The 26213-nt window shown below is 37.1% G+C and overlaps 1 protein-coding gene across 3 annotated transcripts in view; it reads left to right on the forward strand.

The window, feature by feature from the left end:
* The window catches only part of LOC115453285 (protein enabled), a 100967-nt gene that overhangs the window by 43597 nt on the left and 31157 nt on the right, over positions 1-26213 (forward strand). The window contains exon 1 of one of the 3 annotated variants that reach the window (XM_037437963.1): positions 2120-2245. The exons of 1 other annotated variant lie outside the window; for it this stretch is intronic. The gene's annotated coding sequence lies outside the window, so the exon portion shown is untranslated. Of the gene's footprint in view, positions 1-2119; positions 2246-2320; positions 2483-26213 lie in introns of those variants that run through there. One more of the 3 variants, XM_037437964.1, reaches the window with a different exon arrangement.

Here is a 26213-nt window from a genome sequence, read left to right on the forward strand (position 1 = left end):
TTTCGGATATAGTAAATGTATAACCAACATGGAAATAAATAAAAATGCTAAATGTATTAAAAACAAAATTGTCACGTCCATTCGACTAAGCCGACGCGAGCCCGTCAAAACGAGACCATTTAGTATGCAAACACGAAAGCTTTTAATTCTTTTAAAAGTTTACACGTATGAAATTGAAAATGAAATTTTGCACGCGGTGGTTCGCCAACTGGCGGTTTGTGACGTAACTAAAGCTGCTAAAAGGTAAGGTTATCCTCACACTGGTTCGTATCGCATATTTTAGATCTCATGCATATAACATAAGAGCAATTTTTCGAATGGATTATACCAGCTAAGTGGTCTTCCCAGGAGAATACTCTAATGTCTGAAGTTAAGTGCCTTGGCTACTCTTATGTTGGCAATTTTCACATTTTACAATAATTCTGAATTCATATTTACTTCTATTGGGAAAATACTGTAATTAAAAAAAAACAAATAGGCAAAATGAAATAAGTAAGCTGGCAACACGATGACAGTCGATAACGGCCAACGGACGGGTGTTCATTTGAAATTGAGGATCCGTCACGATAAGTCGACGCAGAGATCTATTGTATCTAGTTATTAAGAATAAAGTTCATGATTCAGAATAAGTATTACATCGTTATTTCAAGAGTAGTCAAGCATTTGTTAACACTTATAGAATGGTTTTGATTGGGAATTGTTGTGCCCCCGATATCATTTGGCATGTGGAGTAGCTTCAGTTAAACAGTCGTATCACTTCGTTTGGAATGACTGTTTGTCGAGCACACAAAGTATGCTGCAGTGTGCTTCATTTTATTCGAATCGGTGCATCGCTGTGAACGCAGCCTTAGGATTGGTTTTATACTTTTTGTTTCAAACAGTTCGTTTGCAATGTGCTCTTTTTACTTGTTTAAACTAGTTGGGTTTTGCGCTGACCATTTCATGAAGTTTGCGCTGAAATCCTATGCTCACCTGAATGTTGGGAAATAAAATGTAAGTCCAAATTTAAAATGTGGTAAGTAAACTCTAGTTTAAATGGGGGTTGTTTTTTCTTACGTGGAAGCTGAATAATGCTGATGGAAGTAGCTATATCAAGAGACTTAGTCTTATGATAGCTTGCGGTACTGAAAATACATCAGCCGTCTTCAATTAACGCGCCATTATGGAGGGATTCTAACTTCTCAGCTGCCTCGGTGCCATAGTTTTGTGTAGTATTGGGTATGTGGTACGACTACGGCTCTGAGGTTCTGCGTTCGAAACCCGAGTCAGACAAAGCGATAGCCATTAGTCGAAAATTTGGGGCCGATTTGGCGATAAGCGATAAGCTCGCCACCTATATCATCATAAGATTGAATGCACATGGCTAAAAGTTGGTTCCCTGGTTGCACGTCTCTCTGCTCCTTGGGCTCCATAAAGGCTCTATGTAATTTTTTGTTTACAACCATCACATTTCACGTGTCTTTAATAGTCGATTTGAGTATATCATAATCTTTAAAAACGGTGTTTTACGGAATCTTGATAGGATTTCATGTAAAATAAATCAAATCTCCCCACATTATAATACGACCATATGTGACGTAAAAGAACATGTTTTGCACAATGCAGACGCAAAACTTGTTTTAATTCATGCAAAAGTTTCGACGTACTAGCAGCCATCTGTCCGGTACCAACCCTTATGGAAATGCGTTTCGAAATTCTAGTAATTCATAATATTAAAAAAAAACGGTGTTAGTGTAGTGGAAAAGGCTGTCGGGACTGAGGAATCGAGTTTAATTCCAGTCTGTGACGTATATACTAATTTAAAGGTCAAGAAAACATGAGGAAATCTTTACACAAAAGAAATTTCAATAAAAAGTAGAAATCGACATAAGCCTTAATCTTATCTAAATACTTTATCAAAAGAGATTTTAAATTTGACAAAATGGAAGTGTCAAAAACGAAATTATTAGCAAAGAATTATGCAAACTGTCTCTCAGAGACACAGTCCCCGCATACACAAATTAATCGGCGGTAACAAATCACAGTATTACAAACTCTGTACAAAACATTACGGACAATCGACGTTGAATAAACAAACATATGTCCTTCTCTTTCACTCGGACGCTTTCACACAATGTTTATAATTTTCCCGCGCAAGTCAGTGTCGCGGAAGACGCGGGCGCATGTGGTCGTATCGATCATTGATTTTTGAACAATGAAAATATTGTGTATGCGGGCTATTTAAGTGATATGTGTGACGTCATTGGTTTGTTGTGATTTTTTGTGATTCTCAGTATATTTTAAAAACGAAATCGCTAATTTATGTGATTATTTAGTGTTATGTTTTTAGTTTAATGAATTATTAAAAGAACGTTGACATATTTCAAATAACAATAACGGAAACCTTTGTTACTTTTTACATTAGACTTATAAAGGAACTAATTAAAAAATACAGCCATTTCAAGCGTACATCTGCCAAGTGCCAACCGCATTGCATTGCCATGTAAGAAAATATAATGGCAGTTGTTTATGGTAGCAATAGTTGAAACGGCATATCATCGACAATTAAAACATTTATGGGTTGCGTGCCATATTTTCTGATTAAACACCTTGCCTTTGTGTTGCGAAAGAAAAAAAATTGTGTTCAGAATTAAAAAAAAATGGTATCGATCTAAAATATAAAAAGTAGACAAATTATGAAGGATTTTGAGGTATATTATATTATATAGCATAAGTTCACGCCTGTCTTCGAAAGGGTAAGACCAAACGCACTTCTAAATTTCCCAAGCTTACACAATTAGCTTTCTTATTTCAATACAGTATTGAGTCCAATTTTTATAGCATTGAAATCCCAAATTACTTTAAATAAATCTTTAACCAATCAAATATTTAAAGACATATTGTTTTTATTGATACACGCATTCTGTCAATCACTGACAGTTATGTAAAATTAATATTGTCGTTAAGTTTTCTTAAATTTTCTAATGATCGACTCAAATTCCTTAATTATTATTTTTTTTCATAGAAACTTCTGACAATGATTAACACAAAATAAAAATTGCGCAATTATTCCATCCGTTCACGCGTGATGCGATCACCAAGGGAAATAAACAAACATTTTTATATATCTAAACTATTATAAAAATCTGAAGAGGTCGTGTATTTACTTCAACGTGCTAATCTCAGGAACGATGCTTTCGAATTGAAAAAATATTCCCCCGCCACTTCTGTCTGCCTGTCCGAACGTGTGAAACTCAAAAACTACACAACGGATTTATATGACATTTGGCATAGAGATAGTTTGAGACCTTGGGAAGAATATAGGCTCCGGGGAAAATATATAGCGTCACTTATACAACGGAAAACTTTAGCCGGGAAGAACTTTATCACGTGAGCGGATTCGCAGGCAAAAATTAATACAGATACGAGCCTGCCACCCTTCATAAACATATCGGAACATAACGGAATGTCACAAAGAAATACAAGTACAGTTCCACATCACAGTAGCGAAATTATCTCACGCTGTACGTCGGACCATATTATTATCTCGTATTGTATAAACTAGGAAATTATGTTTTATACGAGACGAACTACCCGCTCGCCTGATGGTAGCACGATCTGTTGACAAAATACTTTGAGTTTAGGGAGTGAATTCCTCTTATGCTTACACGAATGATAGGCGTCGAAATTAAACTAGTTTTTGCGGTTTATAGAAAGGAAATATTACTATTTTTCGGATTATATCGCGGTTTTTTATATTTTAATTTTCTCGACGTTTCGGACTGCAGCTTTTAGGTCACGGAGGAGAATGAGGTGTTGTTCATCTGAAAGTCAATGTTACCATATCTACAATAATGCTGTGCTAAGCGCAAAAGCGCTATGTCAGAGGAACCTTATTTCGAGATAATCGAAGCTTTGTAAATTTAGTTTTATAGTTTTGTATGTAAAACTGAGATAGAAACTCTTTTAAGATTGTTTTTAACAAGTTCTAAACAAGATACCGTTAATTAGGTAAATTGATTGGGTATTTCTTTAAGCTCTCTGACGATATAAAAATCAAGATATTTTTTGAGATACTGCTTTTGAGCTTAGCATGGAAGTATATATATTTCGTATCTCCACGGTAATCAGCCTTGTATGCAGAAGATTAGTGCACAATAGAAACATATTACCTTTTTACTCAGTAATGAACATACAGGTCCTGTGGTTATGACGCTTGTGCTTCAGTTTTTGACCCCATGTTTAAAAACAATGCAATGTTTATTTAAGTGTACGGTCGCGGTCGTATTTGGGTAATAATCGTGCGCATGCGCATAGGGTTGCCATACGTTTCAGTTTGTAGCTGTGCATATGCGCATGCCTTGTTCTATTTCAAGGGTGGACAGCGATACCGCACTTTGACAGTTGTCAGAATCTATGTGATGGAGGGAGCCTAACCATTTATCGGTCACAGTTCCAAACTTCTGGCTGGTACTAAGATAAAGATACTTTTATCATTTTAACCGACCAGGGATCGAACCCGAGACGTCGGTGCGACAGTCGTATTATAATACAGTGCCGGCAAGGTAGTCAGAAACTAATCAAATAGTAAAATATGGAAGGTTATTAAAAGGTTGTCAAGCTTTTCTTTTTAAAAGAAGCATAGCAAAGTGGCCGCACTGCACCTGATCGTAAGTGGAGTGGGGTCCAATGGAATGTCGACTGACGAGAGACGATTACCTCTCGACAGTCGACACAATTATGCTGATTACGACCACAAGACATACATATTTGACTAGAACAAAAAAATCCTCCAAGAGTTTTTCCATAGGTAAGCAAGTAATCATCGCAAGTTAAATATGTCTTGGGCTTCAGGAAGTTGTGGCAACCCTAGCGTATAGAGGACATATTTTCATCGGAATTCATGGTAATCCAAAGGTGTTTTAATGGGTTTTTGTATTTTAATTTGAATGTTATGTGCTTCTGCATACGATTATAATCAGATCTGGCAGTAAAGTAAGCGTACATATTAAGATATGGAAAATATACGTAAAATTGTATAGGAATAGGAAATATTGCCTGTAATGTCGCTTGGCAAACATGCCTTGTATCTAAGAACTCTGCCCACCACTTTACGCTTAAATAGCGTAATTATTTATTTTTTTACTAAATAGGAAAAGGTAATAATTGATTGTGATTAATAAAACAATGGCCCCCTTCTATTACTTAATACTAAACAATAGATAAGAAAACAAAGTAACAGACAGATTGTACGATAAGTGATAAAAATTATTTACATTATCAGTGATTGTAAACAACATATGACCTACTTAACTAGACATTATGTTTTGATAGATAAAATAAGCCTAGGAATACTTTTTATAACAAAATTAGATGTAGGTGTAATGATAAGGGTCATGCGGACGGAGTCTTTTCGGAGTAGTGTTGCGTGTTGGGTACAACACGTCTCTGAGGTCCCGGGTTCGAATACCGGGTCGGGGTTTGCAGCTCATTATCGGCCTGGAGACTGGATTGTGTTTGATATGGCGATAGGCTCGGTTCCTTTCACATCACGCTATACACTAAATGTATGAACGTGTGCAAAGGTTTAATGTCTGAATATCGTTTAACGGGCGTCATGTACACGTCGTCGGCGCGTTAAATATACGCCGTGTGAATAGGCCCTTAAACAGCGCTCAAGTTATATTAAATTTTATAATTACAATCACGGTTTGGACTTTCGATTCCAACAAGCCAATCAACAAACAAATATTAGTTGCATAAATATATTTGTTAGAATAATAAACGCAATCAATATAACGCTAATCTATTACCAATTAATTGTATTTCAGTTTGTGTTGGTTTGAAATAGTCACTACATAGTATAAATCAAAGTCGCTTTCTCTGTCCCTATGTCCCTTTGTATGCTTAAATCTTTAAAACTACGCAACGGATTTTGATGCGGTTTTTTTTTAATAGATAGAGTGATTCAAGAGGAAGGTTTATATGTATAATAACATCCATTAAATAGTGGAGAAATACTGTTATTTTGTTATGTTATACCCGTGCGAAGCCAGAGCGGGCCGCTATGTTTTTATATACAACGTTCACAGTTTTTCTGTAGTGTATTTAGTATCAGCATTGCACCCGTGCGAAGCCGGGGCGGGTCGCTATATAGAATAAACCGCATATGAGTAATTGAATTTACGATATGGTTCTCTTATGCAAATTTCGGAAAAGTGGTTTAGGGTTCGTTTCATGTTTCGTTTTGGATAGCTACCACCGTAAACAAGGTTAAACCCGCCATAGTGACCCATGTCGCGTTCGGGATCAGCCTGTGTATATCCGGTTCCAACAGACCGGCATGATTGTGTCGACTGCCGAGGGGTGATCATCTCTCGTCAGTCGACATTCTATTGGACTCCATTCCACTTACCACCAAGTGTGGGGTCACTTTGTCGTGCACATAAAAAAAAGCTAAGCCGTAAGTAATCCTTTTCAATTAACTTTTCTTTCTGTATATTTTTAATTCTGCATAATTTTATTTCCAAATACGCTCAAGGGTCGCTGTTCTTATTCTTTAATATTTACTTCAATGTAACCATGACTGGAAAAAGCGGCGATAGCCTAGTTGGTTGTGGAACGGACTGCAGAGACGAATGTCTGCAGGTTTAGAAATTAGAACCCAAGGGCACACACCTCTGACTTTTCTAAAATTATGTGTGTATTCTTTGTGAATTATCGCTTGCTTAACGGTGAAGGAAAACATCGTGAAGAGACCTGCATACCTGAGTTTTCTATAGGAATTTTGAAGGTGTGTGAAGTCTACCAATCCGCACTAGGCCAGCTTGGTGGACTAAGGCCTAATCCTTCTCAGTAGTAGAGGAGGCCCGTGCCCAGCAGCAGGACAGTATATAATACAGGGCTGATATTATTATTAACCATGGTTTACCGTAAATTTTAACGCGAAATGCGTCCCGTTACAATCATAGTTCTTTGATCTGCTGTTTATGGTAACTATCATAAGGGCATTTCTCCGTCTCTAGTGTTCTAACTCTCAACAAACACGCAACGTTATCAAAAAGTAAACATCAGCCGGTAATTCGTAATGTATGTTATGAAAACAATAATATTATACATATTTACTTTATGATTACACGGTATTATTATCCCAATTTAATTTTAATGCGTTATAACATGACTCGGTGGCGTAGCTGTACTGCATGGGCGGTACGACAGCATGCTGAGGTCTTGGGTTCGAATCCTGGGTCAAGCAAAGTGATATTTGGGTTTTTCTATTAAGTAACAGCCCGGAGTCTGGAATTTGTGGCCGATATGGCGATTATCTCGTCCCCTATCACAACATGGGACGGAACACACTTGGCGAAAAGTTGGTGCCCTAATTTCGCCCTGCATACTACGGGGGCACGGTGCCATCTCTGGGCACGGACGTCCTCTACTATCGAGAGGTATAAGGCCTTAGTCCACCACGCTGGCCTAGTGCGGATTGGTAGACTTCACAAATCCTCGAAATTATTATAGAGGACTTCTCAGATATGCAGGTTTCCGCATGATGTTTTCCTTCACCGTCAAGCAAGCGATAAATCACAAATAATACGCACATGATTGTAGAAAGATAGAGGTGTGTGCCCTTGGGTTTTGAACCTGCGGACATTCGTCTCGGCAGTCCGTTCCACAACCACCTAGGCCATCGTCGCATTAAATTGAGTTGCTTCTATTATAATGGGCCTTAGTGTCAATCCCGATATGGGCAACAGTCTCCCCATATTTCATGAGACTTAACATAGCTCGTGAAATGTGTGTTACACTGCCTACCCTTAAAGAGGAAAAAGCGTGATGTATGTAACGTATGCAAACGATGGTCATCAAAACATGTCATATGACATGGTACGATTGTGCGTGGAGGCAAAAAATCACTTTAATGCCAATTGATCGAATTGATCCTGCGTCTGCGCCAATTGACGCTACTTGGTTGGGGAATTGTTTAGAACATTGTTCGCGCATATATCATATTAGTATTTTCCTGGTTTTAAGTTTACTAGCGGTCGCCCAATGGTCGGAATTCGACCGTCGAATTTAATGTGTTTGTAATTTGTTTCATTCATTATAATACGTAACATATTTCTTTTTTATTTTTCTACACTCTTTTATTATATTAAACTTTAACTATATAAAATATCGCACTGCTACGTGCGCGCAACGTGCTTGAAAAGGGGTATAAAATGTTTTCTGCATGTATACAGGGTTATTTTTATATTACTAAAAGAAACCATACATTATGCCAAAAATCATCCATGAATCCATGTAATCAGCTCCACCCATGTTAAAGTCTGTTTTTGGGATAAAAATATACTAAAATAAGTTTTATACCTTTAAATTACAATAAATACAAAAATAATACATAATAATACCAAGCCCTGTATTATATACTGTCCCTAAGTTGGCCACTGGCCTCTACTACTAAGAGGAATTAGGCCTAAGCCCACCACGCTGGCCTAGTGTGGAATACCAGACTTAAAATACATACATCCACACTAAATATGAAGTGATTACGTATTAGTTTCCTAAATAATTTATACGCACATATTTTGTCAACTGCATTAAGTTGTTTCTAACATCAAGGCTTACTTATAAACTTGTTTTAGCGTTAAGAGGTGGTTAAAAATTGCTTAAATAGCTGTCAAAAACATCACCGGTTCCTAATTTAAACTTTAGTAATAGGCAAGATGGCGGGTTTTACCTACAGCTGATCGAGTATATTTGTGTTTTAACTAAGCGTAGCTTTGCGAAATTTTTATAAGATTGTAAATCTGTAACTTATAAATCGTATAGCAAAGTAAACTAATTTTCGGATCCTATCGCGGTTTTAGTATTTTATTTTCTCCCGACGTTTCGAAGACTTTGCAGCCTTCATGGTCACGGCGGGGACTAAACATAATAAATCATTTCGTATAGGAAAGGTTTAAATATACCCCATTTGTTTCATCAGCTCTACTCGAAGTAGTTCAACAGGACGGATAAAAAGTAAACACAGTCGTCCAATAAACTCAATATAACAGTAAACCGGCAAAAACTATCGAAGTCACTGGCTCAAGTGGCTTCCGAGAGGCGCGAACGGTACGCTGAGTATTGCCAGCTTATTGGGAATTTTGAAAGGCTGGTAACACTGAGCTGGAAAAAATATTTTTATCGGGATTTTTACTTTAACGATGCTAGTAATTTAGACAGAAAATTTGTTGTATAGATCACTTTGAATGAGATTTTAGAGAACAGTTTTTCGGCAGTATCGTGGGATGCACGTTGCCCGAATCCTCTATGTATTTTTGTTTTTTTTTTTATTGTATCTTATTATAGATGTTTGTGTGCGTTCCAATATAGTGTCGAAAAAATGTTTCTTTCTTTCTTTCTGAAAGAGAACCTGACACAATATATATTAAAATTATATTAAAATTATAAAATAATTATGCATATATGTGGTCTGCAAATCGTTCTAATGATAATTAGATTCTACATAAATTCTTCATAAAGGGAAGCCGGTAGGAATTGGGTTATAAGGACCCTTTGAGCCACTGTTAGAGAGTTAACAATTTGAACATGGTTTTGGATATTGTAAAATTTATTTGTGACATTGTAGGTTTTGAACATATGTTTCCAAAAATGCTATTAATGTTTCTTTCCGACAAGCTTCCTTCCAGATCCTTTTGAAGATAATAATTGCTCCTATACGTATAATCTTTTACCGATTTATAATATATAGTGTAAGCCCTTGATAAAGCATTGATTAAAGAAAATTTGGCACCTAGAAAACTGAAAATTCCTCTAAGTATATTCCAAATTCCAGCACTTTAGTCAGCAAAAGAGAAACCGAAAAAATTAATTAACTCCCAACATTCTGCTAAACGTGAGCTGGCAACACTACAGAACGGCTTTCCCACGGCCATGAGTAATTGCTGGGAACTTAAAGAGGCGGTGTTACTGTGCCCCGTCAGTAGATAGGCTTGATTTGTGCGTCTACATTTTTAAATGACGTAACGAGGTGGTCATTTGCTTCCCTTTAAACTAGTAGTTTTTAGACTTGTGCAAGCACTGTTCAGTTCCGTAGATACAGGCTTATCCTAATTTAGCTTCCCCAAGTAATTTCAGTATTTAAAACGATATTAGTGATATTATTTATTATTGTGTAATTTTTAATAAACAATTTTAATTTGAAAGCCGTTTTTCAGTACAGAAGCCGACATTACTTGAAGACACTACAAATTGAAATACATTATTTAAGTAGTACAATTTCGTTTGTTGTATTAATTTAATGTGAATATTTTTAAATGTAATTTCGCAGAATCTTTGTGAATTTTCCAAAGATAAATTAATAAGAATAACTTTCAAACACCTTCCCAAACATATATTAATAAATATTTAAGAAAATAAATACAATAAATAGAATGTAATACAACCATACTCATACAGTAAGGAGGTTCACACGAAGTATCAGTGCTACTAATAAACTCCGTGACGAAAGCGATTCGTGTCCAATCATTTTGTCCATAACATTTACATAGGCGTGACATTGTGTAGTTCTTTTTACATACAATTCTAACTTGCCCTGGATCAGTCGGTTATGATCGTGTCGTATACCTGAGGCCAGGGTACCAATGTCTATTTCTACCGCCAAACAACAGTGTGGAGACTTGTCCGGCTTGAAGGACCACAGTCAGTGTAATAACTGGGCATTATGAGACATCTTATGTCTGACGTGTGTAGTGCTGCCGCGTAGTGCTTTGTAATTTAAAGCTAAGGTGGCTTTTATAGGCTGGCATCCAGTGTTCCATGTACGCCTTTACAATTGCTCGTGGTAGGATATATTTTATATCCGCCCGCATAGCGACTACAAGGTATTAAAACGCGCCATAGTGGCCCGCGTAAGTCGCGTTCCGGAATTCAGGAATATCCAGTTCCAACAGGCCGGCATAATTGTGTCGACCGTCAAGGGGTAATCATCTCTCGTTAGTCGAATTGGACCCTACTTCACTTACCATCAGGTGCAGTAGAGCCACTTTGTCATGCACGTATAAAAAAAAACTTGTGAACTTACCGAAATCTTATTCCACCAGCGAACCCAAAACCCGAGGGTTACGGTTACACGCACATGCGCACCCCTGACCTTCGATATAGAGGAGAGAGATAGTAGTTTAACGGGATTTTAATCGGTACGGCTTAAACTGCCAAGTCCAGCAGAAATCCGTTAATGGATTCTCCGTGTTAAAAAAATGCTGGTATTGTTGCAGTATATGAGCATTCGTGTCGGTTACCATTATACGAGCTGATTGCTCGTTTCGTCGTTCAATTGGAAGAAGTAATAATGGGTGCGATATGTATCCCTTAATCTCCGTACCTTCTGATTTGCATGATTTGCAATTGACCTATTTATCTCGACTACAGCGCTCTCGACCTTAACAGCTAGAGGGGAATTCACAATTATATTACGTATGCTTTTTAATACAAGTCACTGGCTGGCACTATCTTTATGATTTTACATGAAAATGCAATTATGGATATTAAAATATCCGGAATCTGATATATACACCGTACAACACAATCTGCCACTTCACAGGTATTTATAATGATTCTGATGATCTATGTTTACGCGGATGTTATACTTTCTTTGGTTTCTTGAATCTGGCAAGACTCTGTGAGCTTATTCGGGGTAGATTGGGTCGTCAACAGCAAAAAAAAATACAAAATTTGATAAAATAATAAATTATCGTATATAAACGGAGTTAGCTTTTATTAGGAAATTACACGAGTTGAAGCATGGAAGAAGACAAAGCGTACAGTTTTTTGTTTTAGAAGAAACCTATGTAGTCACAATAAATTACATTACAAGGAGGTTGCGTTCATATTTCTTCAAAATTGTATGATTGTAAAATGTAGGTAGATATTGTAACTTTCACTTGCGGATCACCAACAATTTAAACCATCCCGTGATCATGAAGGCTGAACTCTTCGAAACATCGGGAAAAAATATAATATAAATAATCGCGATAAAATCGGTATTTTTAAGGTCTATTTCGTTAGTATTAAATGAACGCATCATAATATACATATATTGTTCATTTTTGTCACGAGGAGCGCTGCTCCCTCTTCCCTCCTCTACTCACTGTGATATGTAACTGTAAGCGTGTAATTTTCCAATATTAAATATATAACTGTTTTCCTATTGAACCACGCACAATTCCTTCAATTTCAATGATCCTTCTTTATGACCAGCCTCAGAATCAAACCTAGACCCTCCCAGTCTACTCTACCATTATGATGACATTGAAAATAAACAAAGCCGATCGGCTTTCTAAACAGTCACAGGGACACGGTCAGGCCTGCGGTTAGCTCGCCGCAAATGTTACGTAGAAATCTAGATACGTAGCTGGAAACATCATGTGGACATGATGTAGGTATTATTAGTGGTGGTAACGTAAGTAGGAATTAAAAGCTAAGATATGTTGTGATGGGACCTTTTTGAAGACTTACTTTACTAAATAAAAAAGGAATCGTGGAAATCGGTTTACAATTATCAGAGTAATCCATGAAAATACAATCATGAATCGAGGAGCTCCTCCTTTTATTAGAATATTTCTTTATGTTATTTTATTCGAGGCTATTTGAATGGGGATTAAAACCAGTTTTTCGGGATAATTTGTTAAAAAGCAGAGGATATATCGTTCGACTTTACCTTTCAACAAAATGAAAATCATTCAAAACATAATCTATGGTGCCAATTGAAAACACTACTTAAAACCTAGAGTACGCTTTTGATAGATTATTAAGCTAAATAGCTTACGTAAAAAAAATACGCTAAAACTCCGGGATGAATTTGGTACATAGATAAAGTAATTCCTTGATTAACTTATACTTTTTAGCCGAAAAATAATATAGTAGGACATAAATTTCAGAATATCAAAGCAAAACCTAGTTTCGTAAGTTAAACATTGGTCTTTCATTTCATAATTAAACAGCGTAGTTCCAATCTCTCAGGGTCCTTTAATCGAAGCGTGGAAGGGCAATTATGCACGCTGGCATAATTATAATTAACCCGGGAAACACCCACGTTCATGGTTTTTTGACCTATCCAGGGACGTGTTGAGATAGTGTCAGTATTTAAATATTTAAGAGCATGGCTCGGTAACTATGAGGTCACTAACTGTTTAGTAACCTCCCTTAAACATTTATAATATGCTGTGGCGAGCGATTTGTCGCCATGTAGGCTATTTTAGGGGTGTGCTTTTTTGTAAGTAGACGTCCCTGCAATCAACTTCGGGGAAAACCAGCGAATAGGAATCTGGAATCCCCGGCGGTTGCAGCGGACCAGTAAAGAGTGGGGGTGGGAACTTAATAGGCGGGACGGAGAGAAGGAAGGGAAATGTTCGCAAGCCCTTATAGGTTTTAATGAAAAGTTACAATTACGAGACTTACACAGGGAAGGATTAGGTGTGGCAGCGTGAGGGTATTTGGGGCTTCCGGATATCCTAATACAAAACGCAACAGCAAGCTGTCATGAGAACCACAGAATGAAACGTTAGGTACAAAATCAAAAATTGATAAGACGTCAATTATATTAAGACTACTGTTGGAAATGGCGTTAGTTTTGTAAGAAGCATAAGGCCTAACAGGTTAAAAAGATTCCCAGAAGCTCAAAAATCCTCTTGTAATTTTTAATTCTCAATCCTTAGTTCAGCAGATCATATAATTTCTTTGATTTTTCACTGTATGGGCGTTAATAATTATCAGGTCACCCACCTGCTCATCCACCTAAAGCTATGAAAAGTAACGATTTCAATAAACGACTTCGATAGATCTTGAATATTGACCAATTGCAATAAAGGGTATTGATATGCTAATAGATGACTAATTTTGATTGGTTTTATCATCCTTTTGTACTTTTTATTAACCAAACATTCATTAAAAACCAAACAGTATTAAAGCCCACGTTCGCCGCAAATGGCAATGCAACATGCAAACCGTTAAAAAGCTCTTAAACAACAATGAATCATAAAATCCAACCTGTTCATTAGGCGCCGACGCCATTTCAAAACATGTAGGTAGTTTGAACTTACAAAAATCAGGTTGCCACACTCACTCGTGCGTTGGCGGTCGAGGCGATAGCACGTCCGTATATGGCGCACAGAGAAATAAATGTTATTTATGCGTGACACTAATTTGTCGATTGCCTTTTTTAACTGAAGAATATTGGATTTGAATTAGTTTTTTATTTGTTTACAAGCGACTGTTTCATTTGAGTTTAACATTCCCAGACAATGATGGTTTTGATCAACTGTTTGCTTACTTATTTATGATCGACCACATAAAAAATATGAAGATTGTCGTAATAATAGCTTTATTAACAATTTTACAAGTATAAAATTTATTTTCCATTGTCTTAAGTTTAGGTTATATTTTCTAAAAATGAATTTCTAGTAACTTGATTCAGCAATTTGGTTCTAGTAAGTTTAGCGTTTAGTAACAAACAAATAATATCAAAAAGTGTTACGAAATCACAGACGAATTTATCAACTTCCAATAGGTTAACAACTCCGAATCGTAGACGTTTAAAGTAATTATAACTTTTTACACCCGTGAAAGATTTGACCACGTCCAATATGAAAGTAAAAACGATGGGTCGACTGTAACTGGTTGTGCAGGCCCTTTCACCATCTGTTAAGTAATTATAGAAACTGGACAGGCGGCGAGTATTTATAGGTTATACCATGAAATTAGTCAGTTGTCATGGCTGATGGAAGTTTGAAGAGTTGCGTTGTATTTAACTATTCTCAACACAAAAAAAACATATCATGCGTTTATCCACGAAGAGTTACGCAACAAGAATGCCATTTGTGGTCCATCTCATAATGTGATAGGGGGCGTGACTATCTCCATCTTCTTTCGACATTTGTGGACCATCTCATAATGTGAAGGGGGTGTGTTTATGTCCATTTCTGGGACAAATTCTAGAGTCGGGTCTGATAGTGAGTAGAAACACCCAATATCATTTTGCCTAACGGTCACGGAGGATCATGAAGGCCGCTTTACTTCAAAGTCTAACATTCGTGTAAACATAAGAAATCATTATTCTTTAGAATAGAACATATTCTCACGAGAGCTTCTTGCCCGTTCTCTGGTGAAACTGCTTTTCAAATTGGTGGTAAAAAGACTGAATCTAAATAATGTTTAACATTCAGATTCAAATAAATTTCATTTCATTTATAGTTTTGTAGCATAGATCTGTAAAAGTCAGATCTAGAATTTTATTATCGTTATGTCAATACGTGTAAGGTAACCTGACAAGTTTCTAACGTGCCTTGATTTAGGATACGCTACTCCGTTAGTTTAGGCCATTCCAGTTACAGCCTAGGTAATAAATAAATACCAGATAGTATGACCTTACGAGTTATAAGGTATTATTGAATTTAAAGAACACATTTTTATTCCCAAAGACTTAAGATGTAGGCAGAGGCGTAACTGCAAGCAGCCTTCGTGGTATAGTTTGAAAAGAGTATAGTATAGTCCACCTGCGTAGGTACTGCCGTAATGTTTCTGCCGTCAAGCAGCAGTGTGTAGTCACTGTTGTGTTCCGGTTTGAAGAACATTGTGACCAGTGTAACTACTGTACATAATAAGACTTAACATCTTATGTCTTCGAATGGCGAGCGCAGTGGAATACCAATCAATACTTTGTAATTCAAGGTGTTGGATGGTGTCTCTACTGTTCATGGGCGGCCGTATCACTTACCACCAGGCGAACGGCAAGCTTGTTTCGTCATTCAAAGCACAGTCCAAACCTTAATTGCTTCCTTAAGATTCAACCTAAAAGTCGGATGCAGCCCTAGGTTGACATTCTTTGAAATCGTTTGTTTTCTATCCTAATACACTCAAACCAAAAATCATTTTGTTCGAGAAATCTATTTAAAAAAGGTATCCTCGATGGTACGTGATATCGCACCTTGATTGGGTGGACGTACCGTGACGATATTTTTTATACAAGTCAGTGACCACTGCACCTGATGTTTAGTAGAGTGTCATGGAGTATCAAATGATGAGAGATGATCACTCCAGTCTACACCCTGTTCGAAACTGGATATACTCAAACTGATCCCAGAACGTGAAACTAGCGTGGAGCACTAACTCGGGTTTTATTTATTTATTTACACTTTATACAATGTACAAGGGACTTAAGGAGACGGTATTTTATTATGTATTTATACTCTTTATTGTGTAAAGCAGAAAAAATAAATTAACTTAGAAAAGAGAGAAAAGGCACATGTACAAATGGCGATCTTATCGCTCTAGGCAATGTCTTCCAGACAACCACGGGATAGATATAAAAACGGGAAAGAGAAATATATGCTGGTATTTTCTACTAGGCAACCTTTAGGTGATGCAGAGATGATACTATATAAGTATTTAATAATGGTTTTACACTTTGTTTAAGGGCTCCTTCAAATTAGCCGCGCGGACAGTGCAGGCGCGCTGCTTGTAAATACATGCCACAACACAAACGACTCTATAGTAAAATAACTAAGAGTGTTTCCAATTTGACGCTAACCAAGCAGTTGCAGCTTGACATTCGCGCGTCGTTTTTAATATGAAAAAACCTTACCGCGCGGCTTCTTTGAAGGAGCCCTAAGATGGTCACTAGCCAGTCGGATACTAATGTTCCATGAGCCATGATGGTGTTTAGAGAAAAACTATGCTTTAAATGGTGTAAGCTCCCATATTTAGTAATAGTCGTGGCTTTCCTTACTTGATAGGCGTGACGGAGTCAATGTTCCACTATAACTGTGCGGAATAAAATACATATTTATACCATATTTCATTCGATATATTCAGCATGTTCTGTATATGGAAAGGTCCGCCGTTTGATGGGTACGAAAAATAAAAAAAGATATTTTAGAAATTCGAACCCTAAGTGGGTAAATGGGGGTTTAATTAACTTATTTTAGGCGGGCGATGTCAGGGACTGAAGCTAGTTTTGTACATATGTATTTCAGAAATTCAATTAATTTTTTCCCACTCTTCGCTTCCTCCTTGTACCCAAGTTCCGCACCAATGCACCAAATAGATCTGTGACGCAATCTCGTAGTCTTTATCACAACGGAATAGAGTCCATTATTGCAAAAACGCGCGAGACAATTGCAGTTTCGTAGTGGATTCCTTTAGTGAATCTTTGTATAGGAAATTGTTGTTTCTTGTTTGTGAATTGAGTTCTTTAGTTTGATTATGACTTAGTTTTACTAATACTAAGTTATGCTCGCAGATCTGCCTGCTTGGAATATTCCATTATGCTTATTTTCTATAAAATACCGTTGTGTTTAGGACAACTTCAGAATATGTTTTAAAGTCACTGTATTTAACCCATTTACCAGCGGATTGTTTGCCGGCAAACATGACAGCTACATGACATTACGCGTGTCACGGAAAAATAACCTTATTATGTAGTTTATAATAAGGCTATATTCCCGTGACACGCGTAATGTTATGTAGCTGTCATGTTTGCCGGCAAACATTCCGCTGGTAATTGTTTTAACAAATATCAAAATGTAACAAGTATCCAAACATTTGAACTGCGTCGGTGGCGTAGTTGCATAACGTGCGCGGTACGACACCATTCCGAGGTCCCCAGTTCGAATCTCTGGTCGAGGAGTGATATTGGATGTATGTGCACAGTATCAGCCCGGAATTCGGAATTTGAACCCGCTATGGCAATAGGCTTGCCCCTTTCACATGTGAAAAGACTTGACGAAAAGTGGGTGCCCTGGTTGCACCTTTGCCTTTCACTTCAAGGAAAGGTGTAATGTGTTTTTTTTAATCTCAGAAGAGTTGTCAAGGGGAATTTTATCCCGTAAAGGCGGTTCAAACGGGTGAAGCTACTAGCATATGAAGCCAATATATTAAGCGAAGTTAAGAAAACTTGCAGAAGTCGACTTCAGTATGCAATTTTTACCGTCTATACAACCAAAGCAAGCTGACTGTAAATTTCGAAGCTTCCAGAACTTGCGGCAAGTCATTAATGTATAGATTTTTAACACTAGCTTTTGCCTGCGGCTCCGCCTACGTTAAAAGGTTTTTCTGGGATAGGTAAATATTTCCCCTGGATAATAGCTTATAGCACTTAGGAGTAATGTAGTTACCTATTAGCGAAAAAAAAACAAAACGGTTTAATAGTTTCTCTGATTAGCGTGTTCAAACAAACAAACTTTTCACCTTTATAATATTAGTGTACTAGCTGACCCGAAAGACGTTGTCCTGTATTAACTATAAATTTGCTGCCCACATTATATCAATCGCTGATAGTTATTTCAAACAACTGACAGTTATGTAAAATGAATATTGTCGTTAAGTTTTCTTAAATTTTCTAATTTTCCACGCAATATTTTGAATTTTTTCTTTCATAAGAACCTTCTCCTGACAATAACAAACACAACAAAAAAAGAAATACTGAAATTGGTCCAGCCGTTCACGCGTGATGGCGTGACCAAGGGAAATAGGGATTCATTTTTATATGTATAGATAGATACCTGTTAGTATTAATATGTCTAGGTTTTTGCGCAATATATTGCTGCAAGAACTTGCTAGTCGTGACAGCATCTGTCAGATTAGTAAGATTACTTTCATTCTAAGATTGGGTTGAGTATTCGTATTACGATCTGTAATCATCCATCATTATGCTTACTTTACTGTTAAATGAAAGTATTGCTATTTGTATGGTCTAGAGTCCCGTTATAAATCTAGATATGTTTTTTAAACTAGGTAACGAATCACAGCAATTTTGATAAAAAGAATTGTGATGTACAAAAAATTTAATACGTGTCATATTGTATACCCTAAATGACTACATCCATTTAAATAATATCAGCCCTGTCCCTCTGCTGGGCATAGGCCTCCTATACTACTGAGAAGGATTAGGCTTTAGTCCACCACGCTGGCCTAGTGCGGATTGGTAGACTTCACACACCCTCCAAATTCCTATAGAGTAATTCTCAGGTATGCAGGTTTCCTCACGATGTTTTCCTTCACCGTCAAAGCACGCGATAATTCACAAAAAATAAACACATAATTTTAGAAAAGTGAGGTGTGTGCCCTTGGGATTTGAACCTGCGGACATCCGTCTCGGCAGGCCGATACACAACCAACTAGGCTATCGCCGCTTTTTACATCCACTTACTCATGTTGAAATAGGGTTTTATCACTAAAACTTGATGCCTCATATTACCGATTCCATGTAACAAGGAGTTTCAACACGGTTTGTATTTCCCCTACTAAGCTGACTCAAACTCAAAACTCAAAATTATCTTTATTCAAATATTTTACAAGTTTCACGAATCTACCACTGAATAGGTATCTTCAATCATTCGTCCCTTACAACTGGAAAACTAAAGATAAATCCCGCAATATGGGAACCATATAAAGTATTTCTGCGTAGCATCAACAGCAGCCCATGATAACAAGATCTCTCTCCACGCCTAATAACCTCATCTCCGAGTGTCACGCAAACTGGTCGCCATCAGAGGTTAAAAACCCTCGGCTAGTAATCTAAAAACGACTGGTGAGCAACAATTACGCGCGGGAAGTGCGTTAGGTGGTTCGCAGGAAGCGGGCAATCTCACTGCTTGCCCCCCATTGGCCCACAATTAACCACGGCGTGTATTAAAACGGCCGTCGTAGGGCTGTCGTGTGCGGATTTTTGTCGGATATCGGCGGATATTGTCGGATACAGGGGGTATTTTTGGGGCTTTATAACAACTGTATAATATAATTGTATTAAAGGAGCTATGATGTATAATTCATTACAATTCGACTCCGTGTAGATATCTAATTGTGCCACTATGATTATATGAGATTAATCTGGAAGCTGGCAATCTCGCTGTTTTGATTCTATCGGCTTCCAATTAACAATGGGTATTAAAACAATATCTACTAGTGTAGGGCGTAGGTAAACTGACGCTGTCTAAATATTATCCTAGGCTATGCAGCAATTGTGAGTGAATCACGTACTGATGCCTATTTTGAACGATATAACAAAGGATAGCGTAAGGTTGTCAAGTGCGGATATTTGGCGGATATTATAAACTTACTTTTGATTTTAGAAATATCAACCTTCTTTTGCAATCATAATGTTGTAAATAAATTGACAATATCCAGAAATATCCGAAAGCCATTAACTGAAGCTAATTGATTCCAATCATATGTTGTATGAGAAAAATAATAATCCATTGTTATTATCATTGAGTGACGTTTCCTGATTGTGTATACCATGCAGCCACGGTGTGCGGCCGCCACATTGTTCAGAGTTTCACCAAGTTTGATCTAGTTTGTGATTGCAAATCTCTTGAAATGAGGATAGAGAAGTTGGGCTTAATGTTCCAAACTTTACGATGTGACGGTAAGAAAGGCATAGGTTAGTGGCTACTGAAGGGTCTTATAACTTGTACAAGAGATCTATAATCTCTTCACCAAATTTCAAAGCTTTATTACTATCTATTACTAGCTTTTGCTCGCGGCTTCGCTCGTGTGAAGGAGTTTTTCGGATATATTTTTTTCCGACTTGATATGTATCGTTATATTATTACCAAATTACACAAAATCATTATTAATTGTAGCCTATGTGTTACCCTGATGTATAACCAATATTACTGTAAAGTTTCATTCAAATCCGTTGAGTAGTTTTTTCGTGAAAGAGGAACAAACATACATCCATCCTGACAAACTTTCGCATTATAGTATTACTATGATTGCATGTATTAAAAAAAAGTCATTATATTTTAGACGACATTTCTGATAAATACATTAAAAAGAGTGTCGACCAGTGCAGTCATCGCTCGTTTGTAGATACTGGAACTACTTACCAGGTGCAGGGCTATTTTTCCCGTATAAACATGCAAAGCCTGGGACCTTATTCTCTATGCCACACGTTATTTTGACAGTACATAACAAGCAGGTAACGTGTCGCGTCGCGTTTGACAACAGAAACTGGCATATAGAATACCATTCCAAGCTAATTTCACAATGATAACGTTCATTAAGAGTTTACACTGTCATAGAGAATAAGGCCCCTGAAGAGACAGAATAATAAATGAATATAATTAATTTATTGTACCGTCCATTATCATAACGGGAATACGAATGATGACGGAAGTGTGGCGCGATAACTGCCCGCCACATTTGCTTTCGATTGCCACCATAATGTTGCAACTCATTCCTGGATGCTTTACTTCATATAACAGGCGATAGCCTAGTTGGGTGTGGAATGGACTGGTGAGACGAATGTCCGTAGGTTCAAAACCTAAGGGAATACACCTCTGACTTTTGAAAATGTGTGCATTCTTTGTGAATAATCGCTTGCTTTAACGGTGAAGGAAAACATCGTGAGGAAACGTGCATCTAATGATAGATTCTACATAAATTCTCCATAAAGGCAAGCCGGCAGAAATCGGCTTATGTGGACCCTCCGCAACTGATATAATTCGAAAACTACATCCAAACTTACAAACGTTAATATTTTGCTTTACACCAGTTAAATGACACAAATAAATACCTTACTCAGTTGATTTCAAAGAATACAATTCCGTTATCAAGAAATATTATGACGTATTACTTTAGTATTTTGATTCGTTTTCGATGAATCATTTATACGGAAGTGGTGACGTTCAATTCTCAACAAAAGCAGTATCATTGATTGTAACAGTTGTGTTTTTTACCTGTTTATTTAGGCAAAGGCAAGTTTGAAACGTAAGAGAGGGCATATACATACACACACACACACACACACACAACATCACCCATTTATCGCCGAAGGGGTATGCAGAGGTGCAACCAAGGCACCCACTTTTCGCCAAGTGTGTTCCGTCCCATGATGTGATAGGGGGTGAGCCTATCGCATATCGGGCACAAATTCCAGACTCTGGGCTGATACTGAGCAGAAAAACCCAAATATCACTTTGCCCGACCCAGGATTCGAACCCAGGACCTCAGAGCGCTGTCGTACCATGCGCGGTACGACTACGCCACCGAGGCAGTCATAGAGAGAGGGCATAGGTTGCTTTTATTCCGGAAAATCTTCCACGCGGGCGAAGACGCGAGCAACAACTAGTGCTCTATACATACAATAAGCGACTGTAAAACAAATCAGCGCAATTAGCAACAACACAAAACAATTGGAGAATTACGAGCGACCCAATTGAGTTTTATGACGCTAAGCAGAAAAAATTAAGATGTCCCGCTCAATCTGTTTTATTCTTAGTGGACGGGTGGATGTTTGATGTTCTAACGATTTGTCAATAGCAGACCTTTTTATAAATAGATTAAGGCTTTTTTAGTATTGTTATCTAACTGATAAATAGGTCTAAAAAATACATCAAGTTATTTGAATATTGATATTGTTACTGCGCAAGTCACTGACGCGCGCGGTCGCGAAGGCTGTGCGCTTTTGCTGCCCTTTTTTTGCTGCTTACTTTCTAAGATTTTCGCCTGGCAACACCGAAAAAAGGTTTCACTCTCTATCACCTCGTCGCAAGAGCATTTTTTACTATAATTTTGTAATTCATAATAGTATTATTCAACTTCAATTAACATCCGTTAATATGTTATTTGTGTCGGAATAATTAAAATTATTGATGCTCCAATGTATAAACGAATATACAAAATATATTAAACAATGTCTCCTGGCGCGTATCGATACTCAAAAACTAACGAATATATTTAAGTGAATTTGGAGATAGTAAGACCCTGAGAAGGACATTTATATCCCGACAAATACATAGCGGGGCGAAGGCGCGAGTAAAAGCTAATTAGCTATAATAAAAGTCCAGCTTTATATTTTCCCGGGATAAAATTAGCCTATAGTGCAGGAATCTTCAAAATCAGTTTAGTAGTTTCTGAGATTAGCGCGTTCAAACAAACAAACAGCTTTATATATTAGAATAGATTTACAACGAATCAAAACATCGGAGTCAATGCCACTGCAAATCCAACGCAAACATATCAAACCGCAAACAAATGCTGTATAATTAATGTAACAATTAGATAAACTGAGCATCGGATGATGTCATGATTTAGCGTCGACTTGTAGATATAGGAAAATTATTGTATTGAAAATCGGACTTTATCGCGGTTTTTTTATGTTATAATTTTCTCCCGACGTTTCGAAGACTGCAGCCTTCATAGTCACGGGGGGACTGAGCTGTTGGTCATCCAAAAAGTCAGTTACAATATCTACCTACATTTTACATTACATGATTTTGAAAAGTTTTTAAGCTATTGACGGTCCGATCTACGTAGAAAATCCGTAAAAAATATGTCAATATCTGATATTGGCGTAAACATAAATCATTATAAAATGATTGTAGTAACTAACTTTATTTTAACTTGATACCCATCAAAGATATCTACATTACCATATACAAAACAATGGAACTATCCCACAAAATCTAAAATCTAAAGAGGTAGCTACTTTAATTATGAATTTTCAAAGGGTTTCAAGTAAATTTTTACCTTAAACTAAAGCGTGGTGGTCGGCTACTGAAATCCATTTAATTTATACTATAGAAAGCGACTCACAAATCCTTATTATCTTTTGCTTATTTTGTTCTTAAAATCCAATAGTCATACAATTTAGTATTTAGCGTTGTAAAAGCTTTACAAGTTAAATATTTAATGAACGACATGTCCTGGATAAAACTGTCCAATCCACTCATGAAAAATGATCGCTAACTGATATAGTTCACAAAGTGGGATTGTTGTAGAACCATGGCAACGCTACACGTCCGTAGTGTGACGGCACGGAAATCGGGAATGCGTGCAATGATAGATGTATCAGGAAGACAGGTATGCGGGACAAAAACAACCGATTCTAAACTAAAGGACACCGTGACGCGTGACTGGTATGATTTTGTCGATTCAGAGATTTTCTAGGCAGATGGAATAGTATGCCATTTACCGTCAAGTGTGGACACCGTCATGCTATAAAATAATTTGGGAGACTGATATTGGGACCTTTTCTGTGTTATTCAGGAAGGAATTCCAGTAGATGGCGATAGGTCTAAAACTATTTATCTTACTGAATATGGTACTTTGTCCACCCTTGAAATGGCAAAATTCTTGATGGGTGCAATAAGCATTGCACTGAAGGTACAGAGAACTAGTTATACCAGTAGTATTTAGTGTCAGCCCGGGGTTTGGAATTCATGCCCGATATGGCGATAAGCTTGCCTATCACATCATGGGACGGAATATGCACGGCAGAAAGTCGGTGCATCAGTTTGGCCTCTGCCTACCCCTTCGGAGAGAAAAGACGCGTGTGTGTATGTGTATACTAGCTTTTGCTCGCGGCTTCGCCCGTGTATAGGAGTTGTCTGGAATAAAAGTCCCGCTATATATTTTCCCGGAATAGAAAGTAGCCTATAATCTTTCCAGGGTCTTAAACTATCTCCATACCAAAATTCATAAAAATCCTTTTAATAGATTTTGAGAAAATCGATAACATACATACAGACAGGAAAGGGGACTTTGTTTTATAATATGTATAGATAGATTAGGTCGATATTAAGATGATAAATTTAAAAACAAAATAGGACGAGGTCTCTGCCCGGGACATAAATATGTTACAATAAAAGATAAATAATATTACTAAAAACTTCCCGCTAATTGTAATCACAGTGTACTTGAACTAAGACCAATGATTCCGTATGGTCATTTTGACACTATCTCCAAGATTTGACCCAATTATCGCACCACCTGTCATGCTAAAATAAACCTTACACTAATGCCATAAAGGTCTTTAATCCCAAAATTCTGCAAACACTGAACAAGGAAAAATAACCTTTTTGATACCGTAATAAACTCGCCTCAACATGCAAAATTTATAACTAGTCAAAGTAAAATAGCTTTTATTCCAACTAAATAAAATAGTCGTTGAAAGTTACAGTGCTAGTAGGCAATTTGCAAACCACGTCCATACTAGCCAAAGGAAATCCACTCTTATTCCATGGTAATAAGGTAGTAGTGGCAGGTAAAGCTTTTGTTTTTAGTTCGATCGATCACTCCGCTATGAGATTACACTAGAATCGTTGTGGACGCTGCGGAGTTAAAATTAATGTGTACACAAATGCGTTTTATCTGCGGACTGAGTTATCTACGGTAGGGTGACCGCCAATTTGGTGGTTTGCGGATATATTTTTGTAGGAATATATATTTGCCTATATTTCAGTATCAGTGGCAAATGGGAGTTGAGCCGTCTGTTAAAAGGCCCAGAGTTCATTATGGCAAATATATTTTATTTATATCGAACTAGCTTTTGCTGGCGTCATCCGCGTGAAAGGGTGTTATAGCCTATAAAGTTCCTTGATAAATGGGCTATCTAACACTAAAAGAATTTTTCAATTCGCACCAGTAGTACCTGAGATTTTCGTGTTAAAACAAACTTCAGTATAATGTATAGAGCATATATAATAGTATACATAGATTAACATAGATAAATGTATTTATTGAAAGAATATTAAACATGTCTGTGGCATAATGTTTTATTGCCTTCGTCATGTCAGTCTAGTTTAAACTCTATGGTAATGTCTGTTAAAATTCAAAGTTGTAAATTTTAATAAAACAGTCCGTTCGTGAGATGTATCCGTGTATAATATTGTGTTCACGTATTAGTAGTACACAATATATCAAATGCTGTACCTTATTTATTTTTTAATATTGATTGATGTAATATGTAGTGCTGTTGGTGTACCTTATCTATATATATAAAAATGAATCCCTATTTCCCTTGGTCACGCCATCACGCGTTAACGGCTGGACCGATTTCAGTTTTTTTTGTTGTGTTTGTTATTGTCAGGAGAAGGTTCTTATGAAAGAAAAAATTGCAGGGAAAATCAGAGAAAATTTAAGAAAACTTAACGAAACTATTAATTTTATATAACAGTAAATTGTTTGAAATAACTGTCAGCGATTGACAGAATGCGCGCTGCAAATTCATAGTTAAGACGGTACAACGTCTGTCGGGTCAGCTAGTTACAAATAAATAAATATCAACAGTATTGAATTAGCTGTAGGAACCGAGTTGGTTAAACATGTATAACCATCTCTATCAATAGCTAAACAGGACGCTAACGGCGACAGTAGATCCTGTGTTTATTATGCGCCGCTGCAAACCACGTAGTATTGGTTCAAACCCGTTTTTAATGTACTACGAT

Source organism: Manduca sexta, chromosome 2, assembly GCF_014839805.1.
Source record: "Manduca sexta isolate Smith_Timp_Sample1 chromosome 2, JHU_Msex_v1.0, whole genome shotgun sequence".
NCBI lineage: Eukaryota > Metazoa > Arthropoda > Insecta > Lepidoptera > Sphingidae > Manduca > Manduca sexta.